Source organism: Piliocolobus tephrosceles, chromosome 6 (genome assembly GCF_002776525.5).
Source record: "Piliocolobus tephrosceles isolate RC106 chromosome 6, ASM277652v3, whole genome shotgun sequence".
In the NCBI taxonomy this organism is placed as follows: Eukaryota; Metazoa; Chordata; class Mammalia; order Primates; family Cercopithecidae; genus Piliocolobus; species Piliocolobus tephrosceles.
The window spans coordinates 91,032,348-91,058,761 of NC_045439.1; the positions used below are offsets into that span (position 1 = coordinate 91,032,348).

At 45.0% G+C, this 26,414-nt stretch overlaps 1 protein-coding gene across 1 annotated transcript in view; it reads left to right on the forward strand.

The window, feature by feature from the left end:
• Positions 1–4,312: 4,312 nt before the first annotated feature.
• CEMIP (cell migration inducing hyaluronidase 1) overlaps positions 4,313–26,414 on the forward strand; it is a 175,511-nt gene continuing 153,409 nt past the window's right edge. The window contains exon 1 of the mRNA XM_023193397.1: positions 4,313–4,579. The gene's annotated coding sequence lies outside the window, so the exon portion shown is untranslated. The remainder of the gene's footprint in view (positions 4,580–26,414) is intronic.

Below are 26,414 nucleotides of genomic sequence, written 5' to 3' on the forward strand. Positions count from 1 at the left end.
TTAATTTTTTATTTTATGACATAAAATTTACCCTATTCCTGGCCAGGCACAGTGGCTCATGCCTGTAATCCTAGCACTTTGGGAGGCTGGGTTGGACAGATCACTTGAGGTCAAGAGTTCGAGAACAGCCTGGCCAACATGATGAAATCCCATTTCTACTAAAAATACAAAAATTAGCTGGGTGAGGTGGCACACAACTACAGTTCCAGCTACTCTGGAGGCTGAGGCAGGAGAATCACTTCAACCCAGGAGGTGGAGGTTGCTGTGAGCTGAGTTTGTGCTACCACACTCCAGCCTGGGTGACAGAGTGAGACTCTGTCTCAAAAAAAAAAAAAAAAAAAAAAATTTGTTTTAATCGTTTTTTAAACAGCTGCATAGTACTCCATCATACAGATGCAACATTATTTAATTAGCCCTACTACTAGGCACTTAGGCTAGTTTGTTGTTGTTGTTGTTTTACTATTAAAAATAGGGCTACAATGTATAACCTGGCGCTATTCTTTTCACACATTATAGCTGTAAGATAAATTCCTGGAATTGCTGAGTCAAACATTATGTATGTTTTCATAAATCTTGTCAAACTGCCCTCACAGGTTGTACCAATGTAAGCTTTCATCAGTGATGTATGCAAAGGTTTATTCTCCACCCCTACTGGCCTCCCCCGCAGCAGAGGTAGTATCAAACTTTTGGATTTTTGCCAGCCTGACAGGTAGTTCAGCATAGTATTAATTTGTATTTCTTCATTTATGTGCAAAGTCGAGCATCTTTTCACATGTTTGTAAACCACTTGGGTCTCCTTTTCCACTGCATGTATGTTATTTTTATAAGAAATGCTCATTCGTGTATTCATTCGTTGACAGTGGACTACACGTGGACTTTATGTTAGACACTATAGGAGCTACTATAGGGTAGATGGAGCTTGAGAGACATAACCCTTGCCCTCTCAGAACATGCAATCTGATGGAAGAGAATAATTTTGAGCTAGCTCTTGAACATTTATGGAACACTTACATACGTTATCTGTTTGTGCAACTACATATGTAACTTATACCTGGAAAAATGCTTGACTATATACTGAAATTAACAGAAATAATTTTTGAGTAGAAGTAATTTTTTTTCTTTCCTTTGTGTTTTTCTGTATTTCTCAAGCTTTTGTAATGTACATACATTATGTTTGATGTTAGGTAATTTCTTTTCTCTTTGTTCATTGTTTAAGTTTTTCAAGGTTGGTTGGTTGGTTGATTTTTTTACAGGGTACATGTATGATTTTTTGCAATTAGAAAAAAGGAAATAAATAATAAGACATCATACATATACCGTTTACCTATGTTTTAGATACAAATAAAACACAGGAAAGAAGAGTTCTTTCTCTAGAGTGATGGTGAGTTTAAAGAGGAAGATGTAGAAATCCACTTTCAGAGCTGGGATTTGCTGTCATAAATTCCAGCACAGGCCTTCACTCACCAGAAAAACTGAGGACCTGTCTCTCCTCAGCTCGGCAGCCTCTTCTGTGTCCAAGACAGGAATCCAACAGCTCTGAGGGCTGGAAATCTGGCCTGGGGACCCAGGCCTGGGAATTTCCCTTTTCTTATGCCAGCTTCAGGCCCAGTGTCTAAGGGCGACCCCTATTGGTGGAACTTAAATATGCTCATTATTCGTGAGTTGCTTCTCCAAGATGCCCAATTCAGTTTTAAATTTTTGTGGGTCTGCTGGAAACCTTGAGGTTTCCACAGCCCACTCACACACTACCCTAACTACACCACAGCCCACTCACACACTACCCTAACTACATCCTGCTTCCCTTTTCTCCTTGTTCCCCACCCATCTACTCCAGGTTTTCCTGGACAACTGGGTCTGGAGACTTGGCCTATGGAGCCACAGGCGTGGCCAACCTTTTAAACTGTAATAAGGCAGGCTACTGTAGGGGCAGGTGCTGGCTTTGCTGATCAGTAGGTGGAGTGTGAAGGTCTTTGTTTTAGGGAACAGAAGTGGCATCCTGTCAGCAGACCGAGGATGCCAGACTTGGGCAGCTTGAGGCCACAGTGAGCAGGCAGGCCATTCTACTGCACGAGGATGTAGCTGAGGGGGCTGTGTCCCACCTGAGGAAGGTGGGCTGGAGGCAGATGCAAAGAACGGAGGAAGGGCAGGCTTTCTGGGTGGGAGGTCACACCACTGATGGGCATTTCCCTTCTCTCTGGAGACTCTCTGCTGGGAGATTTCGGCAAGAACCAGAAAACCAGCACAACCTTTCCTGACCAGCTCTTTCCTGTCTCTGCATTTATAAGAGCAAGATCTTGGATTGGGGAAGTGTGGGTAGTAAATCCTCCAGTGTCATGTTGCTATATTTATCTATAAAGAATTACCCGGCACGCCCCGTTCATCACTGAATGCTGAATGGCAGTGCTGAATAGAGAACTGGCTGGAGAATCTGGTTTTAGACATGCAGAGCCTGTTTGTAATTCATCAGCATTGCTCTTTTCTCCTGGGCATCGGTCTGTGATAAAGAAAACTGGATACAAGAGGAATGTGCTGGGCATTTCAGTGCTTTGAGAAAACATGACAAAGCACTTCTCAGGGCCCATCCCTAGACAGGACCCTGCCTTTACCACTTCATCTCCCAGATGCCTGTGGAGCCAGCCCCTCACCAGAGAGCTGTCTGGCTCCACTCAGGCCTCAAATCTACTGCGTGTTGATGGAAAATCCTGCATGTCGTGCCAAATAAGGCTGATTCAGGGCCGACCTTTCTCCATTTGGGCCAAATGCCCAGCACCCCCAAACCCCTAACACACAACTGTTTGTGGGTCTGCTTTCCGGGGGCTCCTTAAGGAAGAAAAAAATAAACAGGAATCATGGTGAGGACTGGGGAGGGGCCCTGAGGGCAGGGAGGGGGCTCCATTTAATTCGGCTGGAAAGAAAAGGCTGGGGAGGAGGGCTTGCCCTTGGATCCAGTTCATTACTTCCCAATAAATCAAAGAAGGGCTGAGAATCCTGACTGCCATCCCCAGTAAGGATCAAGTTCAGCTTTCTGGAAGAAGCCTAGAGGTGGATAACAGCACTTCCCGGTTTAACCAGTGACAAACGCTTCTGCTTTAGCCCAGGGGATATGATTACAGACTTTCACAGCTTTTGCCGACCACAGCCTGGCCTTAAAGTCCAGACCTAGATTCCCGAAGCTAGTGTGTACCGCACAGAATGGAGACCCTGCGTGAGGAGGTAGTTCTCAGAAAACACTGGCAGGAAGGAAGAAAGAAATGTATATTCTAGGAGGCCTCTGCTAACCAGGAAAGGGGGCTGAGTCACACTCTAAAAAGTGGAAGGGGCAGAGAGCAGGTATCAACGCCCTCATTTTACAGATTTCCTCACTTTCCTGCAAAAAAACCGCCCTGAGACTCAGACAGGGGAAATAGCTGGCCCTGGTCACACAGTAGGTTAGCGGCAGAGTTGAGAGGAGTCTCCATATGCCCTCGGGATGTGTTGTGATGAACTTTTCCTACTGATACTGTTTCCTCTGGCAGGTGAATGTCTAGACCAGTCGCACCTTCTTGCTTTGACCCTTCAGAACTTTGGCCTGTCCAGTTAAAGAGGCACAGAGCCCTCCTACCCACAGGTAATGTTTCTAACTTACCGAGCACCTATTATGTGCTTAGAACTTGGACTTTACTGATCCCACTTAAGTCTCACCATTCTAGTGAGGAAGCATCACATAACCCATTTTCCTGATGAGGAAACTGAGGCTAGGAGGGGTCTGAATCCAATTTCAAACCAAGATGGCTTTCATTGAACGTCCACGCATTTTCCTCTCAGATGAACTGCTAGGCCAATACCAAAATCTCTCAGGCCACTCTTTTGCTGCTGAGTTAAAAGAGATCCTGGGACTTAGCCTGGGACCCCGACTCGCGGAGATTCTGTGGCAGGCGAAGACCTTTTCTCCTGTCGCCCACTGCCTCCTCGCCTCGGAGGACGCCCCGGGGCGCGAGCGGGGCACGAGAGACCCTGGCTCCTTGGAGGCCGGGGGACGTGCTCTCCGCTGTCAGCCGCGGCCGCTCCACCGAGTCCTGGCCTCCAGCGCCCTCACCTGGCTGCTGCGGGCGGGACTCCGCGCACCCGGGCTCAGCGGGCTCGGGTCTGCGTCTCCCAGAGCAGCCGCCAGAGCCCGCCCCTGTCCGACCCGGGCGCAGGGCCCCCGCCCCACTTGGGCAAGGCGGGGACGCGTGGAGGGAAGCTTCACTGGGGGGCGAGGGAGGGAGCTACGGTGCCGCGCGGGCGTCAGGGGCTCCGCGGGGGAGGAGTCAGTAAAAGTGGCTATAAAAGCGGCAGCTCCGTCTGACGGCCGGGTAGCTAGCGCGCAAGCAGAGCCCAGCGCGGTGCAATCGGACCGAGCCTGGCGAGCGCAAGCGGCGCGAGGAGCCAGCGGGGTTGAGCGCGGCCAGGGTCTGAACCCCGATTTCCCATACGAGCTACCACTCCGCTTGCCCACGCCCCGGGTGCTCGCGGCGCCTGGCGATCAGCGACCAGACGCCCGGGGCCGCTGCGCTCCTGGCCTGCGAGGCTTGACACTGTCTCGGCCACCGACCCAGAGGTAAGAGGGCCTGGCTAGGGCCGTCAGGGATGAGCTGACGGCCCATGCCACGGTAAGGAGGTAAAAAGCGGGGGCTCGCGCCTCCACCCGGCATAGGGTAAACGTTACCCGCCTCAGTTTCTGTTTGTCTGTCCACCCTGTGCTGTGCAGTCTACCTCTGTCTGTCTGTTTGTCCATGCATCTGTTGATGGGCACACGCCTCTGGCACTGACCTCTGTGGGATTTCTCTGAGATCTTGTGATGCTTTACAAGCTGCAGGTGCCGGGGGGCGCTGGAGTCCCCAGAGGGCGTCCAGAGGGGGCAGACTCCTTCTTTCCGTAGATTTTTCCCCTTCTGAATGGCACCTGGGGCTTGAGCCCGGGAGAGTGTCTCACCGAGGAGGGAGTACCACAAGGGTCAGGTCTCGGTGTCCTGCCGACTGGGAGCCAGCTCAGGCTGAGCGCTAGCGGGCGTGCGCCTAGCAACAGGTCTGCGCCCTGCTGCTCCTGCCTCAGCACGCTCTTCCTCCCGGTTTTCCTCGCCTCCCAGTGCCCCTGGGACAGCGCTAGGCACCCAGCGACGCGCTGGCGCGGGGCCGAGCTGAGGCAATTGCAATGTTAGATGAACCCGGGGTCCTTGCTGATGTTTAGACTGAGATTCCATACGTGGCATCACTGGAAGAAGGTTTGGTGGTCCCTGGCAAAGGACGTCGGCTGCAAGAAAGGTCGCGTTAGGTTGGGAGGAAAGGCAGAGTCGTGGCTGAGCGCTGGCCAGGTCTCCTGCTCGCCGTTCTGGCAACGAGGGCCAGTGACATTCTAGAATGGATCCCGCGGGATGCGTGTGCTCATGAGAGAGGAGCGCGATGCGCCCTGGGTCCTCAGCCGCAGACACTCTCCGCGACAGCCGCTGTTCCTCAAGTGTCGGACGCTACGGCCGTCCCAAGGAGCTCCGCCAGCTGCCGGGTTTGAGGTCCTGAGTCCTTCTCCAAGCAGCCAACGCTACCCACAGGTAAGAACTCCCTTTAAAAACTAACCTTTTGATGTGTGAACCAGTGCCTGGCTGCAGCCCCATCCCGGGGACAGTGAGCCGGGGAGCGCGTCTCTCCATCCCTGCGGTCTGGAAAGTGATCCAGGGCGCGCCCGAGGGCGGTGAGCCGGCGGCTCTGCGTGCCCAGGCGCGACGCCACCATGGACAGCTCCCAGCCACTTCCTCCACTTGGGGTCTGTGGCCCTGGGTCTCCGGGGAAGTCGTGCGCTTTCTTCCCAGACCCAAGGCGTTGTGGCTCTGGGACAGAGGAAAGGGATTGATAGTCCGAGGGGGCCCTCGGTATTACCACTCAGGAGGCAGCCCAGTCCTCAGGAGTCTGTGGTTTCTGACCACGTCCTAGCTGAGTCGGCAGGTGGCTTTCTACAGGACCTCCCAGAGGCACTCTGTGGTTCTCTGGCTTTTCTATGACACCACGGAGACACCTCAGAGCTGGTAGGAAAGTGCGACCCCTGAGAATCCGACCCAGGCAGTGAGATAATGCCAGATACAATTATGCCAGACATAATTAGGGATCCAGCTCAAACTGTTTTCTGTGTAGGGCATAGGTTCATGTGTTCCATCAAATTAAATTATTTATTTAGTAAATATGGTATTAGGAGGATATATTAGTTTCATGATTAATGACAGAATGAAGAAGAAATCAAATAGAACAAGTTTATAGAGAATGCAACCGGATGTATTTGCAAAAGCAACTATGCTTTTCTGATCCTAACAGTTTTGTTCAAAGCCCATGACATTCTTAAAGCAATTTCCAAAGGCTCCTCTTTAGCCCAGTAGATGACTTTTCAAGTTGGTTACTTGAAACAAGGTGGAAAAACCTGTAGGGTTTAATCTGTGCACCAAATTAAAGATCTCCCTCCTCTGGTAAGAAATGACACTGGATGGGGCTCTTTTTGTCATTTCCACCCATACAGAAGTGTGTATCTTCCTTTATTTTAAAATTACAAGAAACCCAGGTCTGCTTTTTTGGTGACTGACAAGGGCCCATGGAAAGTAAAAACAATTAAACATCTCTTATAAAAAAATTTTGAGACAGCATCTGTGACTTTGGGAAAGTTGCTCAAATGTTTTGTGCCTGTTTGCTGATCTGTAAACTGGGAATAATGCAATCCCATCTTGTAGGGTTGCTACGAGAATTACAGTAATTGGTACAACATAAAGCATTTAATCCAGTGCTGAGCACAGAGAAATCTTTTAAAATGGTAGCAATTACAGATATATTTTAAAGACAGTTGTGCATTTCTTTTGAATTATGTTCACCAACCCTTTGCCCTCTCTCTTAACCTAGTAACTGTTTGATAGGGACTCCATCTTCACTTTATTTTGCATCCAAGAACTTGTTGATGGAATTGATGAAAATTCTGGAGTTGATCACAATGCAAAAAAATTCTTATTTAAAGACAAATGGAAGAATTTTTATGTGATAAAAATCAGTCAACTGTTTTCCCCTACCTATACTACTTGGAGGAAAGATAAAAGTAAGTCATTTTCAAAATATTATCACAGCTCTCTGGTTCAGATGATCAGTTCTTCCTGATTGTTCTCTCACGAGATTGCAAAGTCTTTTAAGAGGCTTTGTTGTCTTTCTGGGAGTGAAGTACTCTTGGGTATTGATGGGGAGTGGCCTCCAAGGCCTGGTTTCTAGATCACTCCAGAATGAAGGCTTTATGGAGTGGAACTTTGTCCAGGGGTTCACTGAGTGGTCATTGCCAAGCAGGAAGCACCTTACTTCATGCTTGAGCCTTGCTTAGGTGTGAGATTCTGATCAAGACACTTGCTCTGCCCAGAGCAGTGGGCACTTATTTGATCCTGGCTGGACTGGAGGGTCCCCTCCAGCTCCGCATTTCAGGGTTCTGTCTGGTAGACATCACTAATACATGACACACCACAGAAGTTTGGAGAATGCAATTATATAGTACCCAATCTTCCAGTTAGAGTTTTTTTTTTTTTTTTTTTCACAAAAGTGTGTGCGTGTGTGCATGTGAGTGTTTTTATGCCTGTCAGTTTTACATTCTGGTGCTCTTAGATTTTTATTCTTCTCCTCCTTCTACTCTTAATAGCTCAGAAGGAAACTTAGCTTCTTCCATCTAAAAGGATTGGAGTCAAAGAATACATGCTACAGATGCTCAGAATCTTTCTATGAGATTACTGATGACATGAATAGAGCAGGAGGACATGGGGCCTTGGATGACCTTGAATTCCTGACTGTCTTCTGTGGACTCCTATGCAGATTCCAGTTTCCAGCATACATTTGGCTTTCTGGTAAGTAAATTATAGAACTTCAGGACACTCTTGGAGTGAAGGGCCAATGAGGGGAGGAACTGTCATGAGAAGTGGTAGAAACGAGCTCTTCATCAGTTCTGTGGCATTCTGCCTGTTGCAGCAGGACCTGAATCCTCAGGACAGATAGATCCAATGGCAAGAGTGGCATTCAGTGGGGAAGGCCAGCAGGATGAAAGGGGTGAATTCAATTATTCTCATCAGCCTCCTTTGAAGTCTGCTGCTTAAGTGACCTCTTTTTAGCACCTTCTGTGGTATTGGCAGAATATCACCATTTGATGGATTAAATGCAATTTGCATTTGCAGTTATAGCTCAAAAGAGAAATGCAAACATGTAGGTTGGGTTCCTAAATGGGGACAAAGTTAAGTTTGTGAGCTGCATCCACAAGATTGCATATCTTTTCAAAGCATGCATAGACTTTTCAAAGTCTGGACTACACATCTCTTTCTACATGATAGCACATACCCAGATGTTTGATCTTATCAGGGTAAAGCATCAGCTATCTCTTACCGCTTGGTTTTTGGCCATTATCTGGAGGCAGTTTCAATTTCCTTTGGACAGTGAGTAGGAAAGGATCACGTTGTTACTCTCTTGTATCTGGTTGGGTTGGCAGGAGGCTGGAAGTGGCAGTGGGTGCCAGGGGAGACTTCTCAGTGGTGGATTCCTTTCTACCGTTTTGTAAGCTATTCAACTGGGCCTGACCCCCCTTTCCCTAAAGTCTGGCAGGTGGAAACTTTGCTAATTTGAGTAGGATGGTGACTATCATGGTGACTTTTATTAAAGCTGCACCTCTTTGCTTTAGCCACTCTCTTCAGGGGCCATCTTATCATCTCTGGTAGACCCCCTAGTCCTTCTTTTTCTTCTGTGTGCCCTGGCACCAGGCTTTGTTCAAGCTTGGTTCTTCAGAAGGGAGGCTGCTTGCAGAGAAATGTCATCAAATATACATTTGCTGTCTGCTTAGTTCCCTTGGTGTCAGGAAACACACATGCCCACCCAGAGGGAGAGGAGCTGCTACTCCTCTCTGCCCCTGTTATATTTTAGGGCCTGTCCCTAGGCTCAGCTTGACTCCAGGAATCTGAATCCACCCTTCCCTCCCCACCCCTGCAGGTGAGTGAGCCCTGGGGAGCACAAGCAGGCAGGCTTTCCTTGCACAGGCACCTGCTCAGAGCAAGGAGCTGGAGAGCCTAGCTCTTTGCACTAGGATGTCTTTGAGTCTTCTGGAAGGGCAGTCGTATCAGGGGTTTAGATGCAACTTCAGTTTAAAGTGCTTTGCCCAGACTTTGAAAACCTTTGAAGACCAGGTCTTTGAAAGCCCTGTGAATTTCTTTCTCTCCTGTCAGTAGGAGGGCCACACCATTAGACATTTTCTGTTACGGAGAAAGCACATCTAGATAGCTGTTCTGGCATGGAAGATGTCCATGCCAGATTGCTGTCTCACCTGTTTTGAGACATCACACAGAGTGGAGAGGGCCACCGGCTTCCCGCCTGCTGCACTCTTTGGCCCTCTCTGAGGTGAGGAGTTCATGCTGTTCTCCAGAGTCTTTGTGGCTGTAAGGTATGCACCCAGCCCTTGGGACAAGGAAAGTACAAGTGGCCTGGAGGACAGGCACCCTTTTCTGTAGCTCTGCCAGTCAGGAAAGATGGGAACCGTTGGAGTGTTCCTTGGGGACTGCTTTATGGGTGCCAGTCACTGTGACTGTACTCCTTGCCTGGACTATCAACCAGGACCTGGGCTGGTTCCTCGACTTCTCCAGTCCTTTCTTTAGGGGTTAGGTTAGACCAGTGCTTCTTAGACTTAAAATATGCCAGCAAATCATAGGGGCACGTGTTAAAGTGAGAGCTATGATTTGGCAGATCTGAGATAGGGCCTGAGAGTCCACATTTCCAACATGCTCCCAGGTGATGCTGCTGGTTCACAGAGCTGCCTTCAAGCCATGGGGGCCTATGTCATTATGACATTGATGACTTTCTGTGATTCTGATTCCAATTCTTTTTGGTGTAATTTACGTCAGTTCCTGTTGTCTGAGTTGAGGAAGCCCAGCTGGTCTGTGCCCTCCTAATGACCTTATAATGACCCTTAAAATTCTTGGAGATAATTATTGTTGCCCCTAAGCCATCTTATCAGCAGACTAAATATCTTGGCCCCCTTTAAGTTTCCACTTTTCCCTGTCATAATAAATTTTCCAAAGCTCTCTGGATTGAACTACTTTTAAGTGCAAAATCATTGTGCAAATGGCAATTTATCTTTGCCTGGCAGAGGCATTTGAATGTAATTTTGGTGGTATTAAGAGATCACTCGGGGAATTTCATCAAACTCTGGCTCCAGACACTGAGAATGCATGTTTACATTTAAACAACTATTTTAGACTCCAAAGATCACAGTTTCTTCTTTTTTGAACCTGAAAATGAAATTTAAGACCCAATTACCTTCCTCAACTCCCTCCCTGTGGCACTCCTGGGAGGGTGAATTGGTCATCACCAGTACATTCTGGGTAGCCCAAGATACTGGTGTGCAGTTGTGTTCTGTCACCCACCACCACAGTCGGAAGCAGAAAATAAGTTGGGTACAAGTTTTTGATCATCTTCTATGAGGCAGGCCCTGAATGAGTCACTGAGAAGGCAATTGAATACATGGTTCCTGTTCTCAAAGAACTAGCAGCCTGGTGAGGGGACAGATACCCCAGTCAGAAGTTGTCATACAGGGTGATGGGGGCTAGGACAGATTAGTCAGGAGGAGTGGAAGGCAGAAGACCCGCTGGAGAAATGAAGAAGACCATTAATTCAGCCAGAGGAGATCTGAGGAAGCTTCACTGAGGGCATAAGAGGAGAGTCAGAAGCTCAGAAAGGCCTAAACCCCTTTCTTCCTGCAACCTCTCAGGTGCATGAAGTTTCTTACCTGCCTCAGGTGCATAAGCTCCCTTACCTGTCCAGGTACATAAGCTCCCTTACTTGCATCATGTGCATAAGCTCCCTTACCTGTCCAGACTCTGGGCTACACCGGGCATAAGAGAGAGTACTTCAGAGCAGCTGTTAGGCCTCTTTCCTTTAGTCTTCTACAGTAGTAATTTAAAAATTACTTGAACCACAAAATGTTTTTTTTCCAATAAAATCTTAGTAAATCCAATTTAAAAACTAGATAAGAAGTGGCTGTGGTTGGGAGTGGGAGCTGATTTTTGTCTTGAGAGATCTCAAAAAGTTCCACCGAGCTTTGTGGGCTCCAAGGAGCACAGTCTGAAAAATTTCGGTCCTGGGTCATTTCATTTTGCTTTTGGCAGTCACATCAATAGTGTTAGCTTAGTTTTATTGTGATTTGTGTTGCTGTGTCTTTTTTCTTTTTTTTTGTGACAAAGTCTCACTTTTGTCACCTGGGCTGGAGAGTAGTGGCATGAACACAGTTCACTGCAGCCCAGCCTCCTAGGCTCAGGTGATTCTCAAGCCCGCCAAGTAGTTGGGACCAATTTTAGCTAATTTTTTTGGACTAATTTTAGCATTTTTGTAGAGATGAGGTTTCATTGTGTTGCTTAGGCTAGTCTCAAACTCCTGAGCTCAAGCGATCTGCCCACCACTGCCTCCTAAAGGGCTGGGATTACAGGCATGCGCCATTGTACCTGGCCTGCTATGTCTTTTTAACATTCTGGATGTCTTGCTGTGTGTGTGTGTGTGTGTGTGTCCATCAAACAATTTTCAGTGAAAATTGAAAACTGGAATTAAAATTAAAAACAGAAATCTGGAATTATCACACGTGTGAGAATCCAACAAAAATGGCTACATGGAGGACCAGTGGGAAGGGCTGTATAGGATAGGTGCTGGTCCAGGAAACTCCAGCTTGTAGCTGAGCATGGGAAGGACAAACAAAGCTGTGAGCTTTTTGCAAAAATAGGCTTCTTATTTACAACCTGGTCTGTTAATCTTGTTAAACCTCCCAATATTTTTTATATAAAAACTGGTAAGGAAAAAATATCTTATTTTCAGGGTTTAAAATTTGTCAAGTTCTATCCAGGATCTTGCATCCTTTTTCACTGATGTCAAAAAGCCAAATTTGATTGATTACAAGATGTTTTAAAGGTGAGGTTTGAAAAGAGGAGGCAAGTCAGATGGATAGGAATGGAAGAGCTCTGCTGCAGAGGCGCAGTGGGGAGTGGGGCTCCAATTTTTAGCTGTGGCTTCTGTCTGCCTCCTACAAAGCTCTCCTCAAGGGAGAAAATGATACCCTGAATGGGATAACACCTGAAGAGAGGCTGCCCCTCGCTGATGGGTGGTCCCAGGCCTTAGAAAGGGATCTGAAGAACCCTTTCTGGGCCTGGAGCCAGCTCTAAAAACATGATCATATGAATTATTGAAGATGGTGAGAGTAAGGCTTCTTCAGTCTAGAGAGTTTAGACAACACCTTCACCACTGGAAGAACACTTCTAGGTATGTGAGGAACTCTAGCAGAGGGAAGGGGCCCCCTGGCAGAGGGGTTTTCCTCTAGGATGGGCATTTGCCGTTGCCTGGCACTCCTTCTGCCGGCCATACCAAAACACTTGCCCTGGACAGTGTCAAGGAACGCTGAGTGTTGGTGGGTGATCAGCAGCATCTCTTTTAAAGGGAAGCCAGCCTCCTGTCCGGAGGCCTTTGCATCAGCCCACATCACCATAGCAACTGGAACATACTAAAACAAAGACTGACTCCCAGACCTTGGGATTCAGCCTCCCTCTCTCTCCTACTTCCTAGATTTTTCCTCAAAGCTGGACTTAGGTTGGCTCCTTGGTTGTGCTTGATCTCTTAGCACTGGTAGCCACAGATCTTGGTTTCTAAAATCCCATGGAACTGTCTTAGGGGGCTGGCCAGTGGTGAACCTGAGCCATCCACTTGTACACAGTGGCTGCAGCCTGGGCTCTCACCATGTGTGGGCTCTCCTTCTCTCCAGCTTCCTGAGGAGGCAGTGGTAACTACAGGTGGGAGACAAAAACACTGATGCTCAGAGTTACAGAGGTGGTACAGGCTGATGCCCTTGGATATCTGTCTGGCTCCTAGTCCAAATCATTACTTGTTCACCTTCTCTGGAGGACTCTTGTCATGCTGTGATGGACTTATTCCCAGCTTGGTCTCCTCAAGCCTCCTAAAGGCTCCCCTCAGGAGTCCTACTGAATCCTGGGTCTCTAGTGCCTCCCAAGCCCCTGTCGGTGTGTAAAGTCATGCTCCTTCTTGTAAAGAACAGTAGGATTGAGCCCCAAAAGGAGTGCATAAGGGAGCTAGTTTGGGTGAACCATTAAAAAAAATTGTTTTAAGTCCGGGTGCAGTGGCTCACACCTGAAATCTCAGCACTTTGGGAGGCTGAGGCAGCCAGATCACTTGAGGTCAAGAGTTTGAGACCAGCCTGGCCAACATGGTGAAATCCTGTTTTTACTAAAAATACAAAAATTAGCCAGGCATGGTGGCATGTGCCCGTAATCCCAGCTACTCTGGAAGCTGAGGCAGGAGAATTGCTTGACCCCGAGAGGTGGAAGTTGCAGTGAGCCGAGGTTGCGCCACTGCACTCCAGCCTGGCCAGCAAGAGTGAAACTCCGTCTAAAAAAAAAAAAAAAAAAAAAAAAAATTCTTTTAGAAGAAACTGGTGGTTTATGACAAGTCTATTTCAAAGCTGATTGTGTTACAGGCGCTGAGTAATTCACTCTTATGCTAGTTTTCCAAAGGTTTGGGTTCAGGAAAACCTCAAACATAGTGGCTAAGTACTTTTCCTTTCCTTTCCTTTTAAAACCTTGTTTATTTTCCGAGGCGTTTAATCCATATGTTTTAGATCCATTTCCATGTTACTCAGCAAAAGGTTGTTTTGCACCAACATTGCTGAGCCATGAGTGAGTCTGCTCGTCTCTCTTCCACTCCAACTGGTGCTTGCAGCTGGGCCCCATGCTCACAGCCAGACGACTCTAAAGCCTTATATTAGACACAAGGAAACGTAAGCACTAGAGGCAAAAGAAAAATCAATAATATTGACCTTATCTTTATTTAGAATTTTGATATTTCATTCATCATGACATTTTTGGTGCTAATTTTGTTTTTTAAAGTGTTGTATTGCACGATTCTTTATATTGATGATTGAGTTTTCTGGTGGCCTCTTCAATTTTGAGCCCAAGGCAAGTGCCTCACTTATCTCACTCTCATCCTGTCCCTAGTAAACACCCACCTCCAGGGCCCATTCTGGTTGGAAGGTTAACATCCCAGTCGGTGTGGGTTCTGCTGTGGTCTCCCAGGCAGAGATCAGTACCAGAGACAAGGCAGACATGCCCTTTGGTGATGCTAAAGGGTCCTCTGAGCCCTGTTGATTTGAATTTGGGGTGTGGGACTCCCAGAGAAAGTGGAGAAGAGAGGAACGTGTGTCCTTTTCAGACTTGGCATCTGAAGTTGCTCTCTTCCCTTCTCCCTTGTTTCCCTTCCTTTTCGGAGAGGGCAGGAATTGTGGTGCTCCATAGTAGAGTGTTTTGCAAATTCTGCTGGGTTGATGTGTCACTAGTCTGTGACTGCTTAAGAAGACACTGAGTTCATCAGATTTCTCAATTCAGTTCCTGTAGTGAGAGAGAAAGCAGTTGGAGGATTTTGGCTTTGGGACTTCCATATGCAGGGATTTCTTCTTGCTTAAATGATTTTTTAAAAATAAAAAGGCATGGCCATCTCAGTGGTGTCTGTTTGGTTGGTAGCTTTGAAGAGGCTCGGAGATTCCTCTGACCACATAATTGTGGGTTATGTGCATGCTTGAACTTTCCAGGTGACTGAGAAACAGCTGAAATCTGTTCTACATTTTAAAATCATGGTGTAATGTTACAAATGGTAACACATTAATATATCCTGGAATTTTCTGAGAATGACCATGTAGTGAAGTTCATTTTTACTTTAAACATCTCCATATAAAATTTCTTTAAATAAAAAGCTATTTTTGACATACAAAAAAGATGATACTTCTGTTGAATCTTGCGTAATAAGCATGAACTCGAGCTTCTGCTCTGTTGAGGTTGTTTGAGGACATCACGCCTCTGAGCTCAGGAGGAACAAGGGGTAGAAAGGCCGAGTCACTATTTGAATAGAGCCCTGCTCATGATGGGCCCTTGGTGGCCATTGTGGGATACGTGGTGCAGAAGTCTGTGGTTTCCCTCAGTGGAGATGGCTTCTCATCTCAGCCATGTCCCAGTACAATAAAGAGTCCTTTCTTCATTCAGAGACAGGACCTCTACTTGGCTCAAAGGCAGAGACTTTTCATGTTCTGTTTTACTCCCAAGGGCTGGCACATAGTAGGTACTCAAATATTTTTAAAAAATTCAAATGAATGAGACCTGCATCTGAGCACCAGTCCACCAAGCATGTACATTTCTCAGTACATTTGATATTGACCCTTATGTATTCTTCTCTGGTATTTGAATGAAACTAAAGCCTGCTAGTCAACTTCTCAGAGGTCTGTACTCCTGTGGCTTTATGGTTATTTCCATCAACATCGTTCATACTCAGTGTTTACTGGGCACCTAAAACATTTAGACTCATGCAGAGAGCATTACATGCATCATCTTATTTAAGCTTCCGGACAACTGTGAACAAGACGTTGTCCTGTTTTGCAGATGGAGACTCAGTGAAGCTGCATCACTCATGCAGCTCCAGGTGGAGGCCACTCGGCTCAAGATGGTGGAGTGGGAACTTGGACCTATGTCACCGTGAGTCCAAAAGCTCTTCATAGTAACTAATGTTACTCGAATCTTGAATTTTGAAAAAGCATGTTGAGGGGAATATTAGAATTCACAGTAGATCGGATTCATAAAACAGTATTCATAGAGTTGAATTCATTGAGAATAATTGCAACCCGAATGCACTCATTGTTGACCCGCCAATTCTTTCTAGATACTTGGGATTCAGAGATGACTCCATTGCATCTCCCTGCAATGGAGAACTTCACAGTTTAGTTGGGGAGACAGACAGACATTCAACTACCTACAATCCATGCTGTAACAGAGGCATAAACAAAGCAATATGGAAGCACTACAAAGTGATGGTAAACGACTTTGCTGGGGAAAGAGACAAGGTAGCATGGAGGAAGTGATATTTAATTGGGCCTTAAAGAAAAGTACAATTTCTCCCAGGCCAGAGAATGGAGGGTTAAGAAGGAAGGAATATCCTGAACTGAATGCGGAGGATCAAAAAAAAAAAAAAAAAAAGATATTTAGAGAAGAACTAGAAGTTTCCTGTGGCTGGAAATGAGATCATAAAGGTGAGGCAGGGCTGTAGCTCCTTGAAAGCTGAGTCAGGGAGTTCGACTTTTCACCTGACTGAAGTGTGTGATCAGTTGGTGGGCATTAGGCCCTTGTACCTGGTGGCAGGTATCTAAGGTTGGGCTTGTCTTCCTCCCTCCCAAGGGTGGTGTTCTTAGTAAGAAATACATTCCAGAATCCCACTTCTCACTCTAGATTAGTAGATAATGTCACTGCTAGGGCTCAGTAAATACCCTTCAGCAAGAAGGATAACTGCACTGCCCAAAGTGAATTGTTTCTACCAGGGTAACAGGGCCCAGAAGGCAATAGAGAGAAGATTAAGTCAGGGACATTTCAGGGGTCTTGTAGGCTCGAGTCACTGCCAACGTGAGGTTTCTTCTTGCTGCAAGTAGAGGCTCCAAGCCCTTGAAGAAAATGTTCCGAGGCTCCTAATCCCAGGTCCTTGTCTCACAATATCCCTTTGGACTGATGCGCCCCTGTTTCCTGTATCCAGTCTCAGGGCTAGGGTGAGGAGGGTTTATCCTGTGGCCTCTGTGCTGGTTTTTCGTGAGTTGTGCAGATATTGTGATTTTTTCATAATTCTTCATGAATTCTTGGGCAAATTTCTAACTGCCTTGTTGACTGACCTGTAGCAGAGGTGGCCGAGGGAAAGTGGGATAAAGGGACAGCATTTCAAGTGAGACTCACCTTTGGGGAGGAGGGAGTAGTCACCACGAAGGGTGCAGATTCAGCTCAAATTTCGTCAAAGCTTAACTGGATGAGATGGATACTCTGAATGCGGTCTGGTCTGCGGATGCCCCCTGGGTGGTCTTCCGTAGTCCTCATCTCTTCTCTGCGCTGTAGTTGTCATCAGACGTGGGTGATTTAAGCAAACCAAAAATATTTTTTAGTGCCATCCCTGTGTGTGGTCTTAAAGCAAATCTGAGTATGCCCACCAAGTAGCCAGAGGAGAGAAAAGTCACAAAGACTGGGTTCTGCCATTCAACAGAAACACATTAAATTCAGATCACCAATATCTCCAAGATGGTTCTAATCAGACAAAAAGAGAGAAATGCGAAGTATTCCAGGAAGAGCCCCCTTAGGTTTTCTTGACTGCAAAATAAACTGTTCTCCATATTCCTTCTCCATCAGTTTGCATGCTCTCTACTTTATATTTTCCTTGGGTTATAGAATATTAGAGCTGGTATAATGAACTGGAAGGGGCATAAGCTTTGGAGCCCAACAGTCCCAATTATAAATCTACCTCCTGTGCACTGATTAGCTGGGTGACTTTGGACAGGTTACTTCACTTTTCTGTGCCTCAGTTGCTTATCCATTCCCTAAAATAGGATGATTATATATTATTCTGAGTACTATGTGAACTAATACATGGCAACTTCTTAGAGTTATGATCTTGTACATACTAGGTACACAAAATAGCATGTCTCTTCCACTTGTCAATGTAGCTGATTGAATTAGCAGACACCGTATGTAGAGATGGTCATGCTGTGACTTTGGGGGAATTTACAAACTTTAAACCTTTGACAAGCTATGGGCAGTAGCTGGTCCTAGAACAAGCATCTGAATGGCCAAGGCATATGCTCTAGTGGTCCCTTGCAGAGGAAGAGATTGTGTCTCTTGGTGTGGTGTCTGTCAAGCTCAACCCTCCATGAGATCAGGAACTAGTCCATCTCAGTCACCATCGTATCTCCAGAACTGAGACATTCAGGCATGAACGTTATCCGTAGAGGAGAGCTACTTACTAGCATTTCCTGAGATCTACTACTTACACTAACTTTATAAGTGCTTTACATATATTGGTAGGACACAGAATAGAGAAAGATAGTCCAAATCTTCTGACTTCTGGTGAAAATACAGTTTAAGAAGTGTAAAAAGCAGATTTGCTAGTATCTCTGTACCCTGGCTCAGAATATCAAATTAAAAGGGTAAACGTTGGAGCTGCAGGTTTTGACATCTGTGTGGGTGGCAGCAGGTTGGTGCAACAGTGAAATTTGAAGGGCACAAACTTCTTGCCTAGCTTGGCTGTGTAACCTGTCCAATTATTTGCTTTCATTCAGGATGTCTTTCCCACTTCTGCTCTCTGAAAAAGGAAGATGTTGAGAGGCATATAATTAATTTGGGTGTGTAAGACCAATGCCTCAAAGTTCCTTATTCACTTGTCGTTATGCATAACTACACACATTATCAACATGAGGTTGAGTCTTCTGTGGTGGGTGTTTGTCTCTTACCCAAAGTAAAGGGAAGTGATTACAATTGAATGGTGGAACTCTGGTTATCACAGCCGGGTTTCCCACAGGTAGGACTACCCACAATATCAGAACAATTTATCACTAATTATGGTTTTGGAAATGAAGCTTAGATGAGCCCTTCCTAAAATGTATTTCTCAGTGGCATCACTTCCTTGAGCTGTTACTAGATATTCTAAGGTTAAACAAGTTTGAGACAAACTGGGTTAAACAAAGTTGACCTGTTTTCATTTTCCAATATCTTTTCAATGCCTTTGTAAACCAGCATGCACCATGACTCTCAGGGAGAGGTGAATAGTGTGTAGTATCTCTCAGATGTGTTGGTCTAGGGAATTCCCTTTCTATTTTCACAGAGGGCTTTCTGAGACTTGGGTGCTGTGGGACCTATGTTAGGGAAACACCGAGCTAAATATTCAGTAGTGGGATAGGATGAAAAACAAACACAACATGCAATTGGGCATCCCCGCCAGAAATTCTTAATAGGTGCTCATTACAGTTTTATTAACACTAGGGTCCTCTTTGAACTTAAGTAGAATGCTTTTGTCAAGTTGTTTTTGTTATTTATGATTTTATTTTTAAGTCAAAGTGTGCCGAGTGTGTTCCTGGTTTTGGGGATTTGAAAAGTGGGACGACTTGAGGTCAAAGACCATCCAGCAGTTTATCTTTGCCTTTCTGTTGTCTCTGATTTTTATCTGGTTTAACCACAGATAACCTAGTAGTCCTGCTTGGCCTCTAGAGAGGGTGGTAGCTTGTTCCAAATGGTCACCAATCAGAAATTTCTCCCTCACACAAAACAACAGTGAGCTTACAGAATTGTAGTATTCATATTCATATGACTATTTTCTTTTAACCGGAAGTTTTTCCTTTGCTTTTCTGACTCATTCACTCATTTATTCCCTCATTTAGCAGTTTACTGAAGTCAGCTTATAATATTGCAGAGGCTGGTAAGCTCTGGGGATGCAGCAGTGACCAAAATGAGCTGAGACCTGCCTGCATGGAGATTACAGTCTAGAGCAGTGCTGTCCTGGAGACTTACAATGGGTACCACATTTGGAATTCTGAGTTTTCTAGTAACCCCACTAAAACAAAGTTTAAAAAGAAACAGGTAAAATTAATTTTAATAGTATACTTTATTTTCACCTCATACATCCAAAATATTGTCACTTCAACAGGTCGTCACTATAAAAAATAATGAGATTGTTTATGTTTTTTATACCAAATCTTAAAAATTGGTATATATTATCTGCTTACAGCACATCTCAATTCGCACCCACCGTATTTCCGGTGCTTAATAGCCACAGATGGCTAGTGGAACAGTGTAGGTCTAGGGAGAGAGACAAATATAAAAAAAAGGTAAGAAAAAATCACGGGCATATGTGATTCCAAACTGTGGTCAGTGATATGAAGCAAAATTGAAAGTTTCGAGGAAAAAAAATAGGGGATCTGCTGCAAGTGGCTGGTGGAAATAGAAGTGGGAGCAGGGAGAGAAAGCCTCTTTTGGCAAGCAACATGTAGGCAGAGCCTAGGAGGATGGTGAGTAGAAGCTAGAAAGACCAAGAGTGGGGGCAAGGATGTCCTAGGTAACAAGGATGTGGAGAGGCCTCAAGATAGAGAGTGAGAGAAGCCCAGATTGGCTGGGGCAGGGAAAGTGAGGTGAGGAGCAAGGCAGGACTGAAGGGGAGGCAGGGGTGAGGAGGCAGCAGGGGGATCATACAGCAGCTTTTAAACCACGCTCAGGATTGTGAACGTCATCCTGAAAGCAATGGAAAACATGAAGTGGTTTCAAGCAGGGGAGTTACATTGTCTGATTTTTCTGTTCTTGTTTTTTTTTTTAAAGGGATCCCTCTGGCTGCTCTCTGTCTGGGTAGGTGAGGTTGATAGGCAATAGTTGGCAAAAATAAATGCAGGAAGATGGCAGGGGATGCCATGGTGCTGGGCTGGGGACCTGGTGATGGTGGGTTGGAGTGGAGGCAGCAGGAAAGGAGAAGTGTGGGTGGATCCAACTGGTGTTTAAGAGATGCAATGGACAGACGGAATAGTGGACTGGACATAGGATGAGGGAGAGGGAGGTGTCCAGGAGAACTCCCAGGATGTGGGATGAGCATCTTGGTGGATGTTAGGAAGACTAGAGTGGGTTTGGGCTGGAGATTATACTCCAGGGCACCCTGGGCATGGCCAAGCAAGAAACCTTGCATCTTTTCAACAGGAGTTATTCATTGCTCTTGAAAAGCCAGGTTAGGTGCAGTGGCTCACACCTATAATCCCAGTGCTTGGGGAGGCCAAGTTGAGAGGATTTCCTGAGCCCAGGAGTTCAAACTCAGCCTGGACAACACAGCAAGACCCCCATCTATAAGAAAAATAAATTGCCAGGTGCCGTGGCTCACATGTATAGTCCTAGCTACTTGGGAGGCTAAGGCAGGAGGATCACTTGAGCCCAGGAGTTTGAGGCTGCAGTGAGCCATGATTGTACCACTACACTCCAGCCTGGGTGACAGAAGAAAACAAAATTTTAAATGATATGGAGTTTTTTGTTATTATCTCTGAGGAAATGATACAAAATTACCTCTGATTGATTTTGCAATGTATTATTGCAGTAACACACAGCTTGTACCAGAAAATATTTTCACGAAGAGGTGGCTTTTCTCACAACTTTAAACTTTAAAAATAGCATTTAATCAGAGCTTACTAGGATTTTAATTTCTTTGTTTGTTTATTTATTTAGTTGTTTTGAGATGGGGGCCCTCACTTTGTTGCCTAGGCTGGTTTCAAATTCCTGAGCGCAAGCGATCCTCCTGTGTCTGCCTCCTGAGCAGTTAGGACTACATGTACATGCCACCGTGCCCAGCCTTAGCAAGTATTTTAAAGAGGGCTTTGAATTAGCTTCTTTTTGTGGATTACACTCAGAACTGTAGAGTGCTTGGTAAATGGATAGGGCTGCAGTGAAATCCACTGTCACTAATGTGTGTGTTCTCAGTGGGTCCATTTTTCATCCTGGAGAGCTCTGATGGAGAACTTGAAACCCAAGATGTAGTCAAAAAGAGACTGCCAGGAAATGAATGTGCAGACTCAGGGTATTCTGGATGAAATGCTCTTATTACAAAGACTCTTGGTGCATGTTCCATGTCCCACTTATGTGTTTGATAAGCCACCAATACATTTATCAGTCTGACCTGTTTACCGAAAAAGATACCAAGACTTGAGAGCTCTGAGTCACTGCCAGGTAGATCAATAAAACCATGAGATATTGCAGGTGTTTAGACCATTTGTTCAGCAAATGTTTATTAATCAACCACTCTATACCAGACATGGAGAATGCAAAACCCAGTAACTTATGCTCCTTCCTTTCAATCTGGGAGCATGGGGTGGGTGAGTGGAGTCATGCGAACACATGAGATTAATACATTTTATGTCCATATAAGGCAAAGAGTGGGCAGAAAAGTGGTACCTCATTATTCTTGGGGGAATTAATCTTTGACTTGAACCTTACAAAGCATAGTAAGAATTCATCTGCTGATTAGAGAGGGCACTTTAGGCAAAGGGCAATCAGATAACCCAGTACATCAAAGGAGCCATGAATGGCTCAGTGTGGCCAGGGTGTAAGGATGAAGCCGGATGTGGAGAGAGATGGGGCTCTGACATGAAAGAATTCCAGAGAAGTCTTATTAGGTAAAGCTTGGAAAGGTTCCTGTAACACTTCATGGCACCAGTTTGATGGACCTGGCCAGAATTGCCTACGGGAATTGTGCACAGCAACCTGTGATTGTCAGAAATTGAGAAGTGGAGGTGATTGCAGATCATTATAGATGATTATAATGTACATCTACAATGATATAGGGTACAATGTGTATTTGAATATAATCTGGGATAATGATATCTTTGGTGTAGATACAACCTTCATCGCTATTCGATGCCACAGGGAGCACCTAGAGTGTCCCGGTGCTTTGCCAGGCATGAGCAGTGCTGGTGTGTGGAGGGTAGAGAGAGTGCAGGGAGGACAGGGGCATGCAGGGTCCAGCTGCTCCTGGGGTGCTCATGGTCTAAGCGGGTAGAGAGATGTGTACGCATGAAAAGCAACAGTCACACTGTTCACTGTTCTTTTCTGGGCACAAGGGAGGATAATGCATTCCACACTTTCAATGTTAGTTGTGGTCAAGTGTCTTGTCTTAGTAAAATAGGAACTGAAGCCGTATGTGTCATTTCTAGAAGAAACGTACAAAAACTACCACACGATTCTTTACCTCCTCTTTCCTCTGCTGCAGTGACTGGCAATGGTGTGGATGGAGGGGCCAGCCTGGGTGCTTAGGTGCACATAACAGCACAGGGTCCTCCACACACCCACGGTGGACCTGGGGACTAGGTGAGAAAGAAGTCTTGCAGCTTTAGGTTCTTTATTACTATAGCAGAGCATAACCTGTCCTCACTAGTAAGCAATGCCAGGCAGTCTCCACTGTGTTTTAGGCCACTGTGTAGAAAGGAAATGCTCCTTCATTAATTAATTCATTCCACAAACATTTGGGTCTGTGCTCTAAGCGCTGTGTGAAACCAGCCTGGTTCTAAGACTTTTGGAGGAAGGAGCAATAACTAGGAGTTGGAGTGGTCAAGGGAGGCATTTTATTACATTTTTAAAAAGAACGTACATAGTGCATGTGTATATACATATTATGTATTTTTCCATTATGTAAGCCACATAACCATGTATTTCCTTATAACTTGGGAAATGTAGAAATGAAAGAGAAAAACTCATAATCCTACTACTGAAGATAGACACTATAAGAATTTTGATGAATTTTTTTTAGTGTTATTATTGTATATTTTTTACATAATGTTGATAGAACTTTCCCTTATATGTAACACATCTTAAAGTTGATTCATAAGCATTTTCAGCTTTCAAAGTCATCTTTTTAATTGCTATAAAATAACATCAAATTTATTTCTACATTTTTACTATTGAACATTTAAAATGACCATTTTATATACGTTTTTCCCCAAGTTTTGCTGATTTCCATAGAATGATATTTAGAAGTGTAAGTAAACAAGAAAATGGCCTCCAAAGATTTATTCAAATTAACACTCTCACTAATTGTGTACAACAGTGTTATTTACACTAATATTTTATATTACTATAACTTAAAAAATAATTTTAATAGGTGAAAAATCATAGCTAATAGGTTTGTATTTCTTTGATAACTGTAGAGGTTGAAAGCCATCCTATGTTTTTGTTTACTAGTTATTTTTAGTTTTTGGAATTATGTATTCATATCATATGCCTATTTATGGGGTATTCATATTTTTCTTATCAGTATGTCTGATCTCATTACATATTTGAAGTTTTCTCTCCTGTTCTTCCCTTTCAGTTATTTTGTAAAATATATAAAATATTTTCATGCAGTTCAATGTGTTGATCATTTACATATTGATTTCTTTTTTAAAGGTCCTGTGGATTGATTTTTAAGTTCTTTGACCTGTCTCAAATTTATTTCAGTTCATAGTGCAAGGAGAAACTCTAACACAATTTTCCCTTCAATTTACTAACTTGTTATCCCGGGACAGCTTCATGGAACAATCTTTCCTTTATCTGTTGATTTGTCCTGCCAGTAAAAGCTTATTTGATCCAGTTACCGGTGTGGAAGATGACAAGAATAAGATAAAGCTAGCACAGTGGAAATTCAGCCAGACATTTGATTCGACCATCTGGGCAAACTTCAGAGATTCAATCTTAGCAGACCAAGCCTGGGTGTGTTCCAGGTTTTGCAGAGAAGTGGCCAGCTTAGGGATGTTCTGAACTAAGGATTTAGCCAAGTGAGGATTAGCCTGGAGTGGCACACTGGGCTGCCAGCCACCTTGAGGGCACTAGATCCAGGCAGTCCCTGCGCAGCACTGGTTGGGAGAGGAACTAGATGGCTCTTCCCTAAGGCCTCATCTGTGTTTCTCTCAACGAGTTGAGGCCTGAAAGGGGCCACATTGGAACTCCCACTTGTGGCCCAGGCTAGGGAAGGCCTGGTCTGGAGAGAAGTCACAATTTTAAGTGTCATATATAGCTTCTTCTGCAAAATGGGAGCTTATGAAAGGTTTACTCACAAATAGTGTATGGAACAGAACTACCCTGTACAATCCTGTTACTGAGCATCTGCCCGAAGGAAAAGAAAACACTATATTAGTATCAAAGAGATACTTGCACTTATATTTTTATCACAATATTATTGACAATAGCAAAGATATGGAATCTGTCTAAGTGTCCATGAAAGGATGAATGGATAAAGAAAATGTATATATATGCAATGGAATACTATTCAGCCACAAAAAATAATGAAATCCCATCTTTTGCAGCAACATGGTAGTATAACCAGAGGTCATCATCTTAAGTGAAATAAGCCCTGAATTGATCACAAATTTTGTAAAATAATTTATTATTTTTTAGAGAGACAACATCTCTCTCTGCCACCCAGGCTGGAGTGCAGTAGCATGATCATAGCTCACCGCAGCCTGGAACTCCTGGGCTCAAGCAATCCTCCTGCCTCAGCCTCCTGAGTAGCTGGGACTACAGGCACATACCACCATGCCAGCTAATTTTTTATTTATTTTTATTTTCATTTTTTTGTGGAGACAGGATCTCATCATCTTGCCCAGGCTAGTCTTGAACTCCTGGACTCAAGTGATCCTCCCACCTCAACCTCCAAAAGTGCTGGGTTACAGGCGTGAGTCACTGCACCTGGCTGGAAATTTGTTAAGAGTCTATGTTGAAGGGGTAGCTGAAATCACCTCACCATCCTCTGGGTTTCCAGAGCACCTCCATTCTTATAGCCCATGTGAGTTGTATGGTGGGGCGTGGTTCCATGTCCTTTCTTTCCCTCTGCCTGGGACTACCGAGAGAGCAGGGCTCATGTCATTTATTTGTAGAGTCTCAGGGCCTATTGCAGGATCTGACAGAGTCAATGACTGCTACCTTTGCAGAATGATTGAATAAAATCATTAATGGCTAAATGTGGCTGGTTTTTCCACGTCTTCCCACAGCTGGGATACTTAATACTGGTTGAGACAACTCCTTTTAAACTGTTGGTATTTCTCTTCAATAAAATCTTGGGAAAACCTTGACTTTCATGTCATTTTACTTTGGGACTTTTCCCAAAATCTAGGCTTTAGTTTTCATCAAACACATGTTATGATAATGCTCTTAAGGGGTCTCTACAAACCATCATCATGCTCTTGAGGGAGTCTTTTGAAAACTTTACTTGAGATCAGAGTTAGAGAAGAAACTCACATTCTTGTAGATTTGCAGAGTAATTGACATTCTCACCATCTCTGTTCATATTTGAAATATTTCAGTACTCAATGTGGGGACAAAAACATTGAGTTTACACCTTCTAATAACTTTCCAAAAACCTGTTATAAAGTAAACTGTTGATTCGGAGGTTTGGGGATCTCTGGGGATACAGCTCAGCCTTGGAGCCCAGGGCCTACCATAGCTGGGCTACACCTTCCTCTCCAGCTTCTTGTCCGGCTGCTTCTCCCTTTCATTTTAGACTCTAGCAACATCCCAGAATTGTATGGTCCTGTTGATGCAATGCTGCTTTTTGCCATCTTGCTGTTGTAAATGCTGCTTTCTCTGCTCAATCATCTAGCAAACTACTGTTCATTCTTCCTGACCCTGCTGAGGCATCCCCTTCTTTGTGAAGAGTTCCCTCACTCTTTCTCCAATGTATCAGTAAGCTACTGCTGTGTAACAAACCACCCCCAAGGCAGTGGCTTGAAACAACTGTGTATTATTGTCCTGGGGGTCAAGCAGCTGGTTCTGCTGATCTGGACAGGCTTGGCTAATCTCAACTCCCTTTTCTGTCTATCAGCAGGACAACAGGAGGCTGGCTGGTCTAGGATGGCCTCATTTATGTGTCTGGCATTGGCTAGCTCTCAATTCAGTGGATGAGGGTGACTGGACCATGTGTCTCTCATCACCCAGTAGACTAGCCTGAGTTTGTTCTCAAGATGACTGATGCTGTTCTGTGAGAGAGAAGGAAAGCATGCATGGCTTCTGAAGGCCTGGATCTCAAAACCCA